Source organism: Camelus ferus, chromosome 25, assembly GCF_009834535.1.
Source record: "Camelus ferus isolate YT-003-E chromosome 25, BCGSAC_Cfer_1.0, whole genome shotgun sequence".
In the NCBI taxonomy this organism is placed as follows: domain Eukaryota; kingdom Metazoa; phylum Chordata; class Mammalia; order Artiodactyla; family Camelidae; genus Camelus; species Camelus ferus.
Window position 1 is genome coordinate 14,480,458 of NC_045720.1, and position 12,605 is coordinate 14,493,062.

General features: G+C 40.4%; 1 non-coding gene and 1 pseudogene across 1 annotated transcript; both read left to right on the forward strand.

Moving 5' to 3' along the window:
- The window catches only part of LOC102503981, a 111,434-nt pseudogene that overhangs the window by 61,111 nt on the left and 37,718 nt on the right, over positions 1-12,605 (forward strand).
- On the forward strand, positions 6,948-7,054 carry LOC116659919. Its single transcript, XR_004315292.1, has one exon. It is a non-coding gene; the product is annotated as a U6 spliceosomal RNA (small nuclear RNA).

Below are 12,605 nucleotides of genomic sequence, written 5' to 3' on the forward strand. Positions count from 1 at the left end.
CATTATAACCAGGCCTGCTCTTGACCCCAAACTTCTGGGATTCTCAGGCTTGGCAATGAACGAGAAACCCTGCTAAGTAACAGGCCACATCTGTGCAACATAAACAGATTCATGCACATGGCTGGGAGCCGGCAGCAGGGTGCTTGCCAGTGTTTTCCTAGAAATAGGCTGCATCACAGGTGACTTTCTCTGCTAAAACTATGATTTATGGTGGTGGTGGTGGTGCAGGAGGTTATAATGGAGTTACAGGGTGTGAGGCAGGGAACAGGAAGGGGAGACGGAGAGAGACGTTGTTGTTTTAAAGTAAGCTTCTTTATGACTTCACTTGATTTTGACTGTAGCAAGTCTCTTGAAAATGATTTCAGGACTTGTGCTTTGGGTCATCTTCCTCCTTCTGGTTGTTTTAAAGAGTCTTGAAGGATACTTTTTGCTCTCTCCACAGTATGAGTCCTGGGCCACGGGCCAAAGTTGTTTTAAATCTCAGTTGAAAGTTCTGGCTCTTTCCGTGTGAGTGTGTGCCAAAAGGAAGTCGAATAACTTATCAAGCTGAGGCACCTCGGGGAGGTCCAGAAGCAAGAATTTTTGAGCAGTTTAGGGAGCAAGTTTATTAACTCTTGACCTGATTATAGCCGCTTTTGAGCTACTATTTATATTTGGTTAATTATTTAATTTTTTTGCGAAGACCATCAGTCTGAGAGCCCTGAGACCTAGATTTATTCTCTGAAACTTTTTAATTGATTGTGCCATTGACCAATTCCAGTGATCACTCTATGCCCTAATTTTCTCTGTAAAATAGAGATTGTGTGTGTCTGAAATACCTCATTAATATGTCCTTAAAGTGAGACACCTGTGAAAGAGCGAGAGTAAGCTCATCTCAGCGCGTTACTTATCCAGCACCTCTTATGTACTATACTAACAGCTGCAAGGAATTCAAGAAATATTTGGGGCACGATTTCTAGTTTCCAAGGCACAAAGCCATGGCCTGCAAAGCTGAGTATCCCAGATTCCACATACGCTAAGGGAGGGGATACTGTGTGTGCCACTCACGTTGCTGCCCCCACCTCCCTCAGACAGAAGCCTTTATTCCCCCCTAGGAGTGTGACAGCTGACAGTTCACAGATAAAACTTGCCTATCTGCTACTGCCTTTGGTCCTTGCCCCAGGTCCTCAGAGCCAGTGACTGGTGGATAGAGGGATATAAGGGCCCTGATCCTCTTGCAATAACTCAGAACGGTTCTGAAGGGTCCTCACAGCTCCAGACCTCCCAACCGGAGCGGCGGTGGCCCTCTCAGTGACCGGACCGCAGCCCAGTTCTGCTTCCTTCACTTCCCCCAGCGAGCTCCCCAGTAAAAGTCATTCAGGCGTATCTCCATCTCAGAGTCTGCTTCTCAGGGAACCTGACTAGTGGTGATTCAGCAGGAAAAAATAGTGCGATAGGAATTCACAGAAGGAAGATAGAAAATCCTGTGTTTTGGAAAAACGAGGCAGGAAAAGCTGCATGTGGAAGATGGTATTTGTGGTGCAGTTTGATGGCAGTGTGAGGTTTAACTGTTAGAGAATGTGGAAGAGGAAGCAGGGGAAGGAGTGTTTATTATTAGTCCTCCCTCGATATCCGCAGGGTATTGATTCCAGGAGCTCCCACTGTACCAGTGTCCGCAAATACTCAAGCCCCGTAGAGGTAATGGCGTATGTAGCACAATGAATGCAGTCAGCCTTCGTATCTGCGGGTTTCTCATCTGCCGATTTAACCAACTGCTGATGGAAATTTTGGATATGGAGGGCAGATCGTATGTTAGGAGGAAATAGCGTAATTGAAGGCTCAGAGATCGGAAATATTTGTGAATCTTAAAAGTGAAGTTGAGAGACTATGAAATGCCTCTTCTCAGAGCACTAGAAGATCAAGATGAGAAGGAGGATTCGTGCATATAATAGAGAGTCCTAAAATCCAGGCTTAGGGTCGTACACTAAATCAGAGAGGACAAGGAAAAGGAGAAAGTCTAACTAGTAGAGGAATTATACAACAGAGGCTATGCTTTCAAAGAATGAGCCAGGAGCTAAGATAATGAAGCATTCTAAAATAAGATTCTTGATGATGCTTAATAATTAATCTTAAATCATATGAAAAAATAGAAGGGTTCCAAGTGAAATGAGATAGGGAAGATATTAAAGCAGGTTGAAAAATAGAGTTCCAATACCTATAATATGCCTATTTTGTGTTTTAACTTAATAATTACCCAGGCCAGCTGGCTTGAGGATACTTGGCAGGGGAAGCGAGAGAGAAAAAGGGGAAGAGAAAATGAGAGAGGAAGTCTGTCTCCCTTCCTCTCTCTTTTTTTTTTTTCTCTCAATGACTCCTTTTACCACATGACCAGTCCCTTACAGGACCACGTCTCTCCAGCTCTTTTATCTTGAAAAGTAGTCAACAAATTGAGTGCTTTGGGATTCTAACCTAGAACATAAACTCAGAGTCAAGCATGGCTGGCTGATATCGCATCTTGGGGCTGAAACTCATCTCTGCAATCTATTGCCGTTTAGGCAAATCCTTTCACTGCTCTAACTCTCATAGTCTCTTTATTTGCAGGAAATGAATTGTGGTGAAGTTTTAAGAGAACATTGTGTGAAGTGCTTTGCAGGTTCTGGTGCTTATTAGCACCCTCTACAGGTGGACCTTATTATTACCCAGCCGCTAATGGTCTAGATGCCCTTGGAAACAGTCCTGCACACCCATGGGCCTCAAAGTCCTCATCTTAAAAAAATAGCTACTGGCTGCATCTTCAACCCTGAGAGTCCTACTAGGTTCCAAGTGTGTTTTCTTCAAAACTAAATTAAAATGAAAACACAAATTAGCTAATCCCATTCAACAAAATGTGTGTACTCAGTGAATTTACAACTGAGAGGCAGGTGAGGGATTTGAAAGGGGAAACAAGATGTCATTGACTTTAGGGTCAATGCCACAGCCAGGGTCTCTTTTGGAATTACCTGGTTAACAGTATATATATATATATATATATATAATATTCTCCCCCCTGAGGTCCTGTGGGTGCTGGGTTCACCAAATATTTTTGGCTACCAGAAAAATTTGCTACCAGAAAAATTTTATTGATTTCACTAGTCACAAAACATTTGCTTCCCTTGCAGCTTTGAGCTTGAGCCAAGGACCTTTAAATCTTCTTCTGCGTGACATGTAGCTCTTTTCTGCAAACGACTGACATAGGCAGGCACTGGATCAAACCTAATCTGTGAAAAGAATTCTGGTACCTCTGCTATGCTTCCAGTGTCCTTATCCAGGTGTTAGGAAAAGCACGGGCATCCACCACGTCAACACACTAGCACAGCTTGGTGTTTCCTGGGGCCCCAACAGCCTGCAGACAGCAGCTAAACTTGCTGTGGCAGAACAAGGGAGAATTCCCTCTCTCAATTCCCCACCCTCATCCTTCACGGCTCATCCAGTACAGACTTGTACAATGTTCATTCCAGATTGAAAAGGGAGGCTGAGCTTTCCTCACTCCCTGTTTTACATATGGAGGACCAGAGAGAGAGAGAGGAGTGGAATGAAGTGGTATCTCTAATCTACTTTAGGCATTGTTTTTGACTGTACAATGGGAGTTTTGGATTCAGTGTCAGTGCTTGGATTTCGGTTATAAGTCCTCTGTGCTTTATTTTCTTTTGTGTGTGTCACATAGTCAACAACGGAGAAAACTTCTAGTAAATGGGGAAAAATATCCTGGGGTGTGTATTCCTCATGAGTCTCTAAGGGCATATTAGGGAAATGTTTATACTAAGTTGCTGCCCAGACTTTGGTCTCATCTCTTATCCTCCTCTCGGCTACTACCATCGAAATAGCTGTTACATATGTGAAAGTCATAAAATCCAGAATCAGAAGGCTTAGGGTCTTGCTTGGTTCTACGTGTAAGAGTTATTTAACTGGCAAGTCAGTTGTTCACCCTGAGCCTTGGTTCAATTAATCTGAAAAATGGGAGTGATGGCAAGCTGGGGTGAACCTTGAATTAGCTTACACAAGTGTTTGTGGATTTCAAAAATACAATAGGCATATGAAGTGAAATCATGATTTCATAATTTTACGTCAGACTGCCTGGACCAGAACTTCACAATTTTTGGACCTCAATCAACAGATATCTTTCCAACTCTGCTATATGTAGAGAAAAAAAAAAAAAAGAACTCATCATTCATTACTCTTTGCTATCTTTTTTATGACTTCCTGGCAAATACACAATGGTTTATCTGGTGAGGTTATTATGTTTTAGTCAATGGCTAGGGCCCAACACAAATATCTTTACTGCCTTTTTGAGATAAAAGTCCTGTGAAAGACTAGTGTTCATGCCATTAGGAATGTCTTTCTATTCAAAAGGGGGGAAAAGAGAACTTTCAGTGGGCTCCTGATTCTCACTGTCTTCCAAATTCCACACTGAGGGCTACTGACCCCCTTAGAGTAAACGTTGCCCCAGCTTTAAGAGATGAGCCCTCTCTTGGTGTAGAGAAACAGAGAAGAGGTGCCTATCTCTATAATTTGTCTCTCTTGCTACAGCTTATCTTGTGTCTTTGTGTACCAATTTTTGTAACTGAACTTCTTTATCTTAGGACAGCACTGGAACAGAAGATAGCTATAGAGAAGAAAAGCTATGAACGTAAATACATTGGCTTTTATCTCCAGCACGACATCTTCCTTCTGGATCTATCGCTACTTTATAGGTCCTGGTCGTCTTCCACATGGCAGACATCGTTCTCTAGAACAAGGGAACATGCTGCTGAACATTTAAATACGTCAATGTTTCTCTGTTTTCCTCCCTGTAGCCTTTGAATAGGTTGGCATCTTAGAGCAGGTTTTATATTTGAGGACTAGCTCTATCCGGAACACTGACGGCACAAATGACTTTCCCATTCAGGAAGTCACCTGTCTGGTCAAAGTGATGTGGTCTCCATAATGTGGACATTTCTGAATATAAGCAATAACCTCACATTAATCCCATGTATCCCAAGAAATACCCTCGCAGAATAAGTGATGGGCTATTCTCAAAGAGCTGGCTGGGGAATTCAGCTGTGCTGATTCAATAACCAACTTAGTCTCTTGCATGCCTCTCAGGATCAACATGAACCCTACCACATGGTCATTAGATCGTGAGATCCCATTTTACTGATGTGATGTGAGGCTCATAAAGCTTCAGAGCCAGCTCATAGACAGAGTGTACACAGCCTTCTGTCACTGGATTCTAGACACTCTTTTAAACTGCATCTTGGTTGCTAAATCAGATTATCCCTATAGAGTGCACTCCTTGCTCAGTTTGAAAGCTCATCAAAGCTTGGAGCAAGAACAAAATAAATCCAAGCCAATGATAGGAAAATATCTCAAAGCTTAGACAAACAGTGAGTTGGGTGGAGTCTAATCTGAAGCCTCAGGTTGAGCTCTGTTCCTGCCATGCTCTCTGCTCCTTTGTGGTTGGATGAGATGTCACACTAAGGAGCATGGGAGCTGCTTCACTGAGTGGTCACTGAGGGGTCAGATGATGTAAACTAGAGGTCTGGAGAGAATCAGACCTCCATGGCGTAAACCCAACCAGTGTTAAGCAGGAGAGAGCAGGGATCCAGGCAGCTACATTCCTCCTCCTCCTTCCTCTATGAACTGCTCTGAGATGCATTTTCTAGGTAGCCCCTCCAGAGAAAGTTCTGTGTGCTAGAAAACTCATAGCATCCAACTGTTTGTCTTCAAGGCTTATCATAAGGAAGTGGCCAGCAGTTTAACTCAATGAATAATTCTCATCTTTTCTTGCTTCACTTCTATTTTTTTAACACATATCAACTAAGCTTTCATCCTGATCCCAAATGTAGCGTCAGTGCTTTTATCCTTGCCCTGAGCTTTGCTTTTAGAGGACCTAGGCTACGTCCTTATATTGGTTACTCCTACTCCATGGTAGCTGGGACGATAATGGGCACATTGTACTCCTTAATAAATTCAGAAATACTAAGTTAAATCGAGTCTTTGAAGTCAAATAAGTCAACTATCAACAGGGGTGTTGGCATTTGCAATTTGTTTCTTAATGTGAGATGAAAGATTAGCATTAGTAATAGGAGAGGAAGTATCTGGAAGCAAGTTCCTTTTCCTGCACTTTGAAATTAGTCGTAAGATCAGATCCCTTTCAAGTAATCAAAGCCGAGTATCAGTCATAGATGGATTTGAGTAGTTTTAGGGGTTTATTTCCCCATCTTCTCTCGGAAAAATAGACTCAATCAAAATAACTGACTTGCCTATAAAATTGGTCCCAAAAAAAAAAATCCATTTTCCCGAAGCCAGTTCTGGAAAGTCTCCCAGGCACCTCTCTTGATTTATTGTGATCTAATACAGATTCCAAAGTCTTCTTTAAAAAAAAGGTTCTATATACCCATATATAGATTTAGATACAGAAGGATACAGATAAATGAATACATACATGCGTAGATAGGTGTACAGACAGACACACACGCGCACACACATGCGTCCCAATGTAAGATCCTATACTGTCTCCTATGTGCAAGTCAAATTTTCCATCTAATTAAGGGACAGAGTGACAGATGGCTTGAGGCTATGTTATGCTCAAACCACCATGAAGGGCGTGTATGAGAAAGAATCTGATAGCTATGCATGGTTAGGAGGAGACTTGTTATCTCATGTTAAATTTTCTTCTCTAATAGCAATATGGGTGGCTTGCCAAAACAAGAAAGTGTGTATGTGATATCTCTTTTCTTAAATGAGATCTTTATAGTAAAGATGACACAGTGAGGTCTCTATAATCAGAGTGAAATATGCCAATGTGTTCTAAATATATCAGTGTAATGATTCTACATTTTTGTCACTACATTTATGATCACCTCTAATGGAAAACTCATGGGTGTCATCAGCCCTTCTGTCCTTCTTAACAGTTTGATCCTCCCTTCTTGAAATGATTAGTCATCTCAGAGCTCGCTTCGGCAGCACACATACTAAAATTGGAAGGATACAGAGAAGATTAGCATGGCCCCTGTGCAAGGATGACACGCAAATTCGTGAAGCGTTCCATATTTTTTAAATAAAATCTCTAAAATGAAAAAAATAAAAAATGAAAATAAAGTCTTAAGTACCATTTACCAAACGAAACAACAAAACAAAACAAAACAAAACATTTAGTCATCTCAGATCACTAATGTCAGTTTGGAACACAAATATGTTATGCAGCATGGCTTGTTACTGATAAGCTGGATTGTCTTTCTCAATTTAAGTTAATCTGTTAAACAATTTGTAAGGAATCCCTATCAGCTTTAGAACTCTGAATTTTATCTGTGATTTATTTAATTCCATAATGAGACCGGCTGTCCCGGTTCACTTCTTTTGGAATCAAAAAATATTTGTTCAGTCTCCAGTTTACTTATAATTGTGACAGTTCACTAAAATGATATGTTGACTGGGGTCCTGCTTCTCAAAGTGTGGTCCGCAGACTGGCCATGTCAGCGTCACCTGGGAGCTTGTTAGATGTGCAGAATCTCAGCACGTAACCCAGGTCTACTAAGTAAGAGTCTATACCTCACCAAGATCCCCATGTAATTTAGATACATGTTAAAATCTATTAGAGGGCTGGCACTGGTAATAGCATCCAGGTCTAATGTCAAGTTCACAGCAAGCTATTTCCTTCTGAGCAATAATGGTAACTCATAGGTGCTAAACTGAATACTAAGATTATACGAACTGCTTAGCGGGAGGGAGGTTGGAGCTTTCCAGCTGCAATTGCCGATGAATAAATTGTTTCAACTGCTGCCAATAACTCACACAATCTCTTCCTCCATAGCTTATTTCATCACTTGACCTCTTTTGGGTCTATGGGAGAGACTGACCGCTATGGGTCAGCATTTTAGCCATTCCTTGGCCTTCCCCATAGGTACAATATCTGATTGTCACTACAGCAGGTTTCCTTATACAGCATTCAAAGGTACCTTCATAAGGTAATGTAGTTTAGTTATTGAGCTCCATCAATATTCTCTTTACAAACTATTATAAATTAACATTTTGCGACCAATACCAAGTGCCTGTTATGACTGTCCCAGAGAGCAGATTTTTCTCAGCTTTCAACTGAAAAATCTTCTCAAATGACCTTGAGAAGAGTCTTGTGAATATAACACAGGAATACAAGTTGACTTTTTCGTTTGAGATTATTTGATAAGTGACCTGTTCAAATCAAGCGCTATATTTTATTTCTTCCACCATCCATCAGCCAACACTGGATTTCTGAAAATTAAACTTGTTAAAAGCCAATGGACTCTAGATGTTATGTTTTGAATTAAACCTCAATGGATAGATTTCTGTATAAATGTCTATTGTATTTATGATTCAAAGGATCAAATACATTACTTCAGGTTTTGAGAATTTATCTACCAAGATTTCACTGACTTTTTAGGTGATATTTTCAAATTAAAATACAAATATTTAACCTTACCAGCCAGTAATTGTCAGCCTCTGCCCTTCCCCCAGTGTGTGCTCCACACAATGAGTAACCATTCACTTGCAAATTGCCCTGTTTTTTGATGGAACCAGTGAGAATCCAAGTGTAATGACACTCCTCCCATCCTGAATCTGGAGATCTGTGACTGCCGTGACCAATAGAATATTGTCAACATGGCACTAGGCCAGTTTCTGGTCCAACTCCCTAAATATTGGCAACTTCCACTTCCTTGGAATATTCTTTCTTAGAGCCCAGAGACCACCATGCTAGAATCGTGGAGAGACCATATACTCAGAAGGGAAACAAAATACGGGTAAATATCCCACTAAACCTTACGGAAGTAAAAAGTTTGCTATAGAAATGTGATAGAAGAAATCATAAAATGTATGCATATATTTAACTAAATATGAACTTCAAACTTCAACTGTACAAGATAATAATAAAATAATTAATTGTCCACATCACACTGGGAAAATTATTTGTCACAATCATGATAAATTAACACTTTAGTATATTCTTATTTATTAATAAAACAAACATGATGCCTTCAATTAAGGTTAAAAGAGTGAATAAACAATTACCTTTCATTTCTTACCTTCCATTCTCCTGCTCCAACCTGAACTGGGAGGGTTATCTTTTTCCTCTTCTTACTCTTACACAGATCTTACATCTTATTACTTATTTTTCTCCTGTTTCTTCTTCCCTCATTTGCTGAAGCCCATCCTAGAGTGCCTTAATTGGGACAGTTGTATGTGAGATACATCTCATGGGTACTTACTTACATATCTGAAACATTTTTAATATTTTGTTTTCACATATTTTCTTACGTGCAAATCTGCTGAATAGGTAGTGGCTGGGATCCCATATGAGGAAGTGACAAGCAGCCCTGACGTTTCTCATATATGAACTTTTACCTGCTATCCCTATTTCTGCTCATGTTTAACTTCTGTTTCCCATTTCATCTGTCGCTCCCAAACTGCAGCCCCTCCTGCATTCTCTAGCATCCATCACCTCTTCTTTCACACACATTCTTTGCTGCATATGTTTTCAGCTGGGGTAGCTCTCTCTGCTCTGCTGCGTCAGTGAGAGTCCTAGCAAGAAACAGATGGATTTTATACAGTAAGATCGTTTGAAGAGGATTTAATAAAATTAACAAAGCTGTGGGTAGTGTGTAAGGAACCACAAAGGACAGGGGAGACCCAGTGGAATGGAGGAAAAGAGTAATGAGGAGAAGCCAATAGGAGAGAGGCTTTTAGAGAGAGACTTGCCTTTGATGTAGGAGTGAGTCAGACTGCAGCAACCACACAGGGACGGTGCCAGGGAAAATAAATCCCCAAACCCTAAAAAATTCTTTCTGAGGCTCCCTATTGGATGAGCCCAACCAGAAGTCAGGGGACAAGGGCACCCTTTGATGAAAGTCAGATTGCTGGAACAGAGATCAGAGTGGGGAGAGGCAGAAAGTAGATCTTCAAGGGCAAAGAGCAGGCAGGCATCTAAGACATCTGCTTAGTCATTTATCACTCTTCTATCTGGATTCTTTCTTTAATAAGGAAATATTTCTTATCTGGTACTATCCCATCCCTCCAAATAGTTTTGTTTGTGGGAGGAAAAATAAAGGTCCCTAATCAATCCTCAGTCCCTTAACCCATTTTCATTTTTGGTGTATCCTTAGTATTTTAGTTAATCATTATGTAAAATAGGTGCCAGTCGCTGTTATCTATTCCAGTCCATTTTTCACCATTGAATAGTGTTCTGGTAGTCCATTTGTTGTTTAGCATTTAATATTGTACCAACACATTGTAACGTATTTGATTCTATAAATAAGATGAAGAAATAATCCTTTACTAATCTTCTTTCTAAAAGTCCTTATAATCATTGAGGCTTTGTGGTAGGCATTTCGTGCAGTGATGTCTGTGGGCTAATCCTGGACCTGTGAATGTTACCTCATACGGTAAGAGAAGTTTTACAGATATGATTAAGTTAAGGATCTTGAGTTAGAGAGATTATTCTGGATTATCTGAGTGGACCAAATGCAATTGCATTGGCCCTCATGAAAGAGAGGCAGGAGGCTCAGCATCAGGGAAAGAGATGACATGACAGTGGAATCATAGGTCAGAGTGATGTCATTGCTGGCAGGGGGCCAGGGATCAAGGCGTGCAGGCAGTGTCTGGAGGCAGGCGAAGGCAAGGGACAGGTTCTCTGCTAGAGCCTCCAAAAGGAATGCCGTCCTGTCGACATCTTGATTTTAATACCATCAGGGCATCATTTTGGACTTCTGAGCTCAAAAACTGGAAAATAAATTTGTCACAACAGCAATAAGAAACTAATGTAGGTTTCTTCTTTTTCTCCTTCCTGGTTTTTTGTTTGCGTTATGATGGAGTTAGAATCATATACTAAGGTAGCCATGAAACAAGCTGCAGTTCCAAACCCTCATCCCTGTTCTCAAGGCTAGGCAGTATCTCTGCCCCCTTCCTCTTTTGGCTCACTTTGTGGCCCTCTCACCATCACGCTCAAAGGTACGACTCTAGTCTTCGTTCGGTTCATCAAACGTTTCACCTATTTATCATAGAAGGGTTTTCACACATAATATCCTCTCAGCCTGAAGCTTTTCTTTCAGTGTTTCATTCGGCTGCTTCATCAGTTCTTCAGGACTCAAGTATACATCTATTTCTCAGGGAATGTCTTCCTCTCCTCCAAGGTCAGGTACCCCACTCTATTCCTTCCCCCATATTTTTCTTTTCAGCCTTACGAGTTCTCATAATTAAAATTGTTATAGTTGTCTACGTTAGCTGAGAACTTCTGGCATTTCTTAACAAAATGAACTTTATTTTTTTATCAATAAAATCATAAGTGCTTATCTCATGGGATTACTGGAAGAAATAATTGAACTCATATATTTAGACTAATTCTCCAAACACAACCAGGTCATGCTGAACCTACTCAAAATGTTTTTTCTCTCAATCTGTGAGTGGCTTGATCCTTTTCTTCCTTTAGATACCAGTTTTAAATGTGATCTTTTTAGAGAACAAGTGTCTGGGCTGGAAATGGGAACTGAGAAAAATTTATCCAAGACTAGAAAGAAATTCCAGCCACCCTACCTACCAGTCAGGCTCTGTGTGGAGAAAGAGAGTAGTAAGATGAAGAAATGTTACAGCGCATCTTCCTGACAGCTCTGCTTGTGAAATAAGAAAGACTCACTGAGTTGAAATGACTGTACAGGATGACCAGGCAAATGGGAAACCTAACAAAACATTACTTTGCTCCAAACACAGAACAGAAGCAATAGAAAAAAAAAAAAAAAACTACAAAACCAAAAGAGGCCATGGATTTCAGATAATGGCAATTGTAGGGCTGCTTAGACCAGGGTTGAAGATCATACTGGTGTCCCCCACAATGACCCAAAGTCAGTGGCGTAACTCTAGGGACATAGAACCCTAAGAAGAACTGAGGCCTCTGCCCTCTAGCAGAATGGGATTTGGAGACAAATATCAAACTCTAAAAAGTGAAGTTCTATTTCTTATTTAGGTCTAGACTTAACAATAATGCCTACTAAGACTATCTGATTGTCTTCTTCTCTCATTAGAAGTTTCATGATAGCTGGGATAAGAGCTCGATACATTTTTCATAAATTAATCTTCAATGAAAATGTTTTAGATGAATGACTAGAGAGGCTGTCAAGTTCTTATCCCATAGTAAGTATTTGTATGTTAATTCTTACTATACTTTCCACCTAGAATAAAAGAACTTTAGAATTATCTTTGTCTTGAACTTGAGAGTTTGTTTTATATATTTATGTAGAAAGGGGGAAAAAAAGGAAAGGAAAAGATTTAGTAAAAAGGTCTAAATTCAAACAGATTTTAATCAAAATGCTTTCTTCCTTGGAACTGCATCTGAAATTTGGTGTACCAGTATACAGTCAAGGCCAACTCGTATTGAAAATAATACTGTTAAGTTTTGTCTGAGCTCACTGACAATGAAAATATGCCTGGGAAAAACAGCTGGACAGAATTAAGTTTGTTTTCTTCCACGGCAGTAAACGAGGTCAAGGTCTGGAGTGAGGAACTATGCCTGGTTATATGTAGTCAACCTGGTGAACTGCTTCCAACTCTATCCCCAAATGCCAGGGGTTGGAAAGGCTTTACCA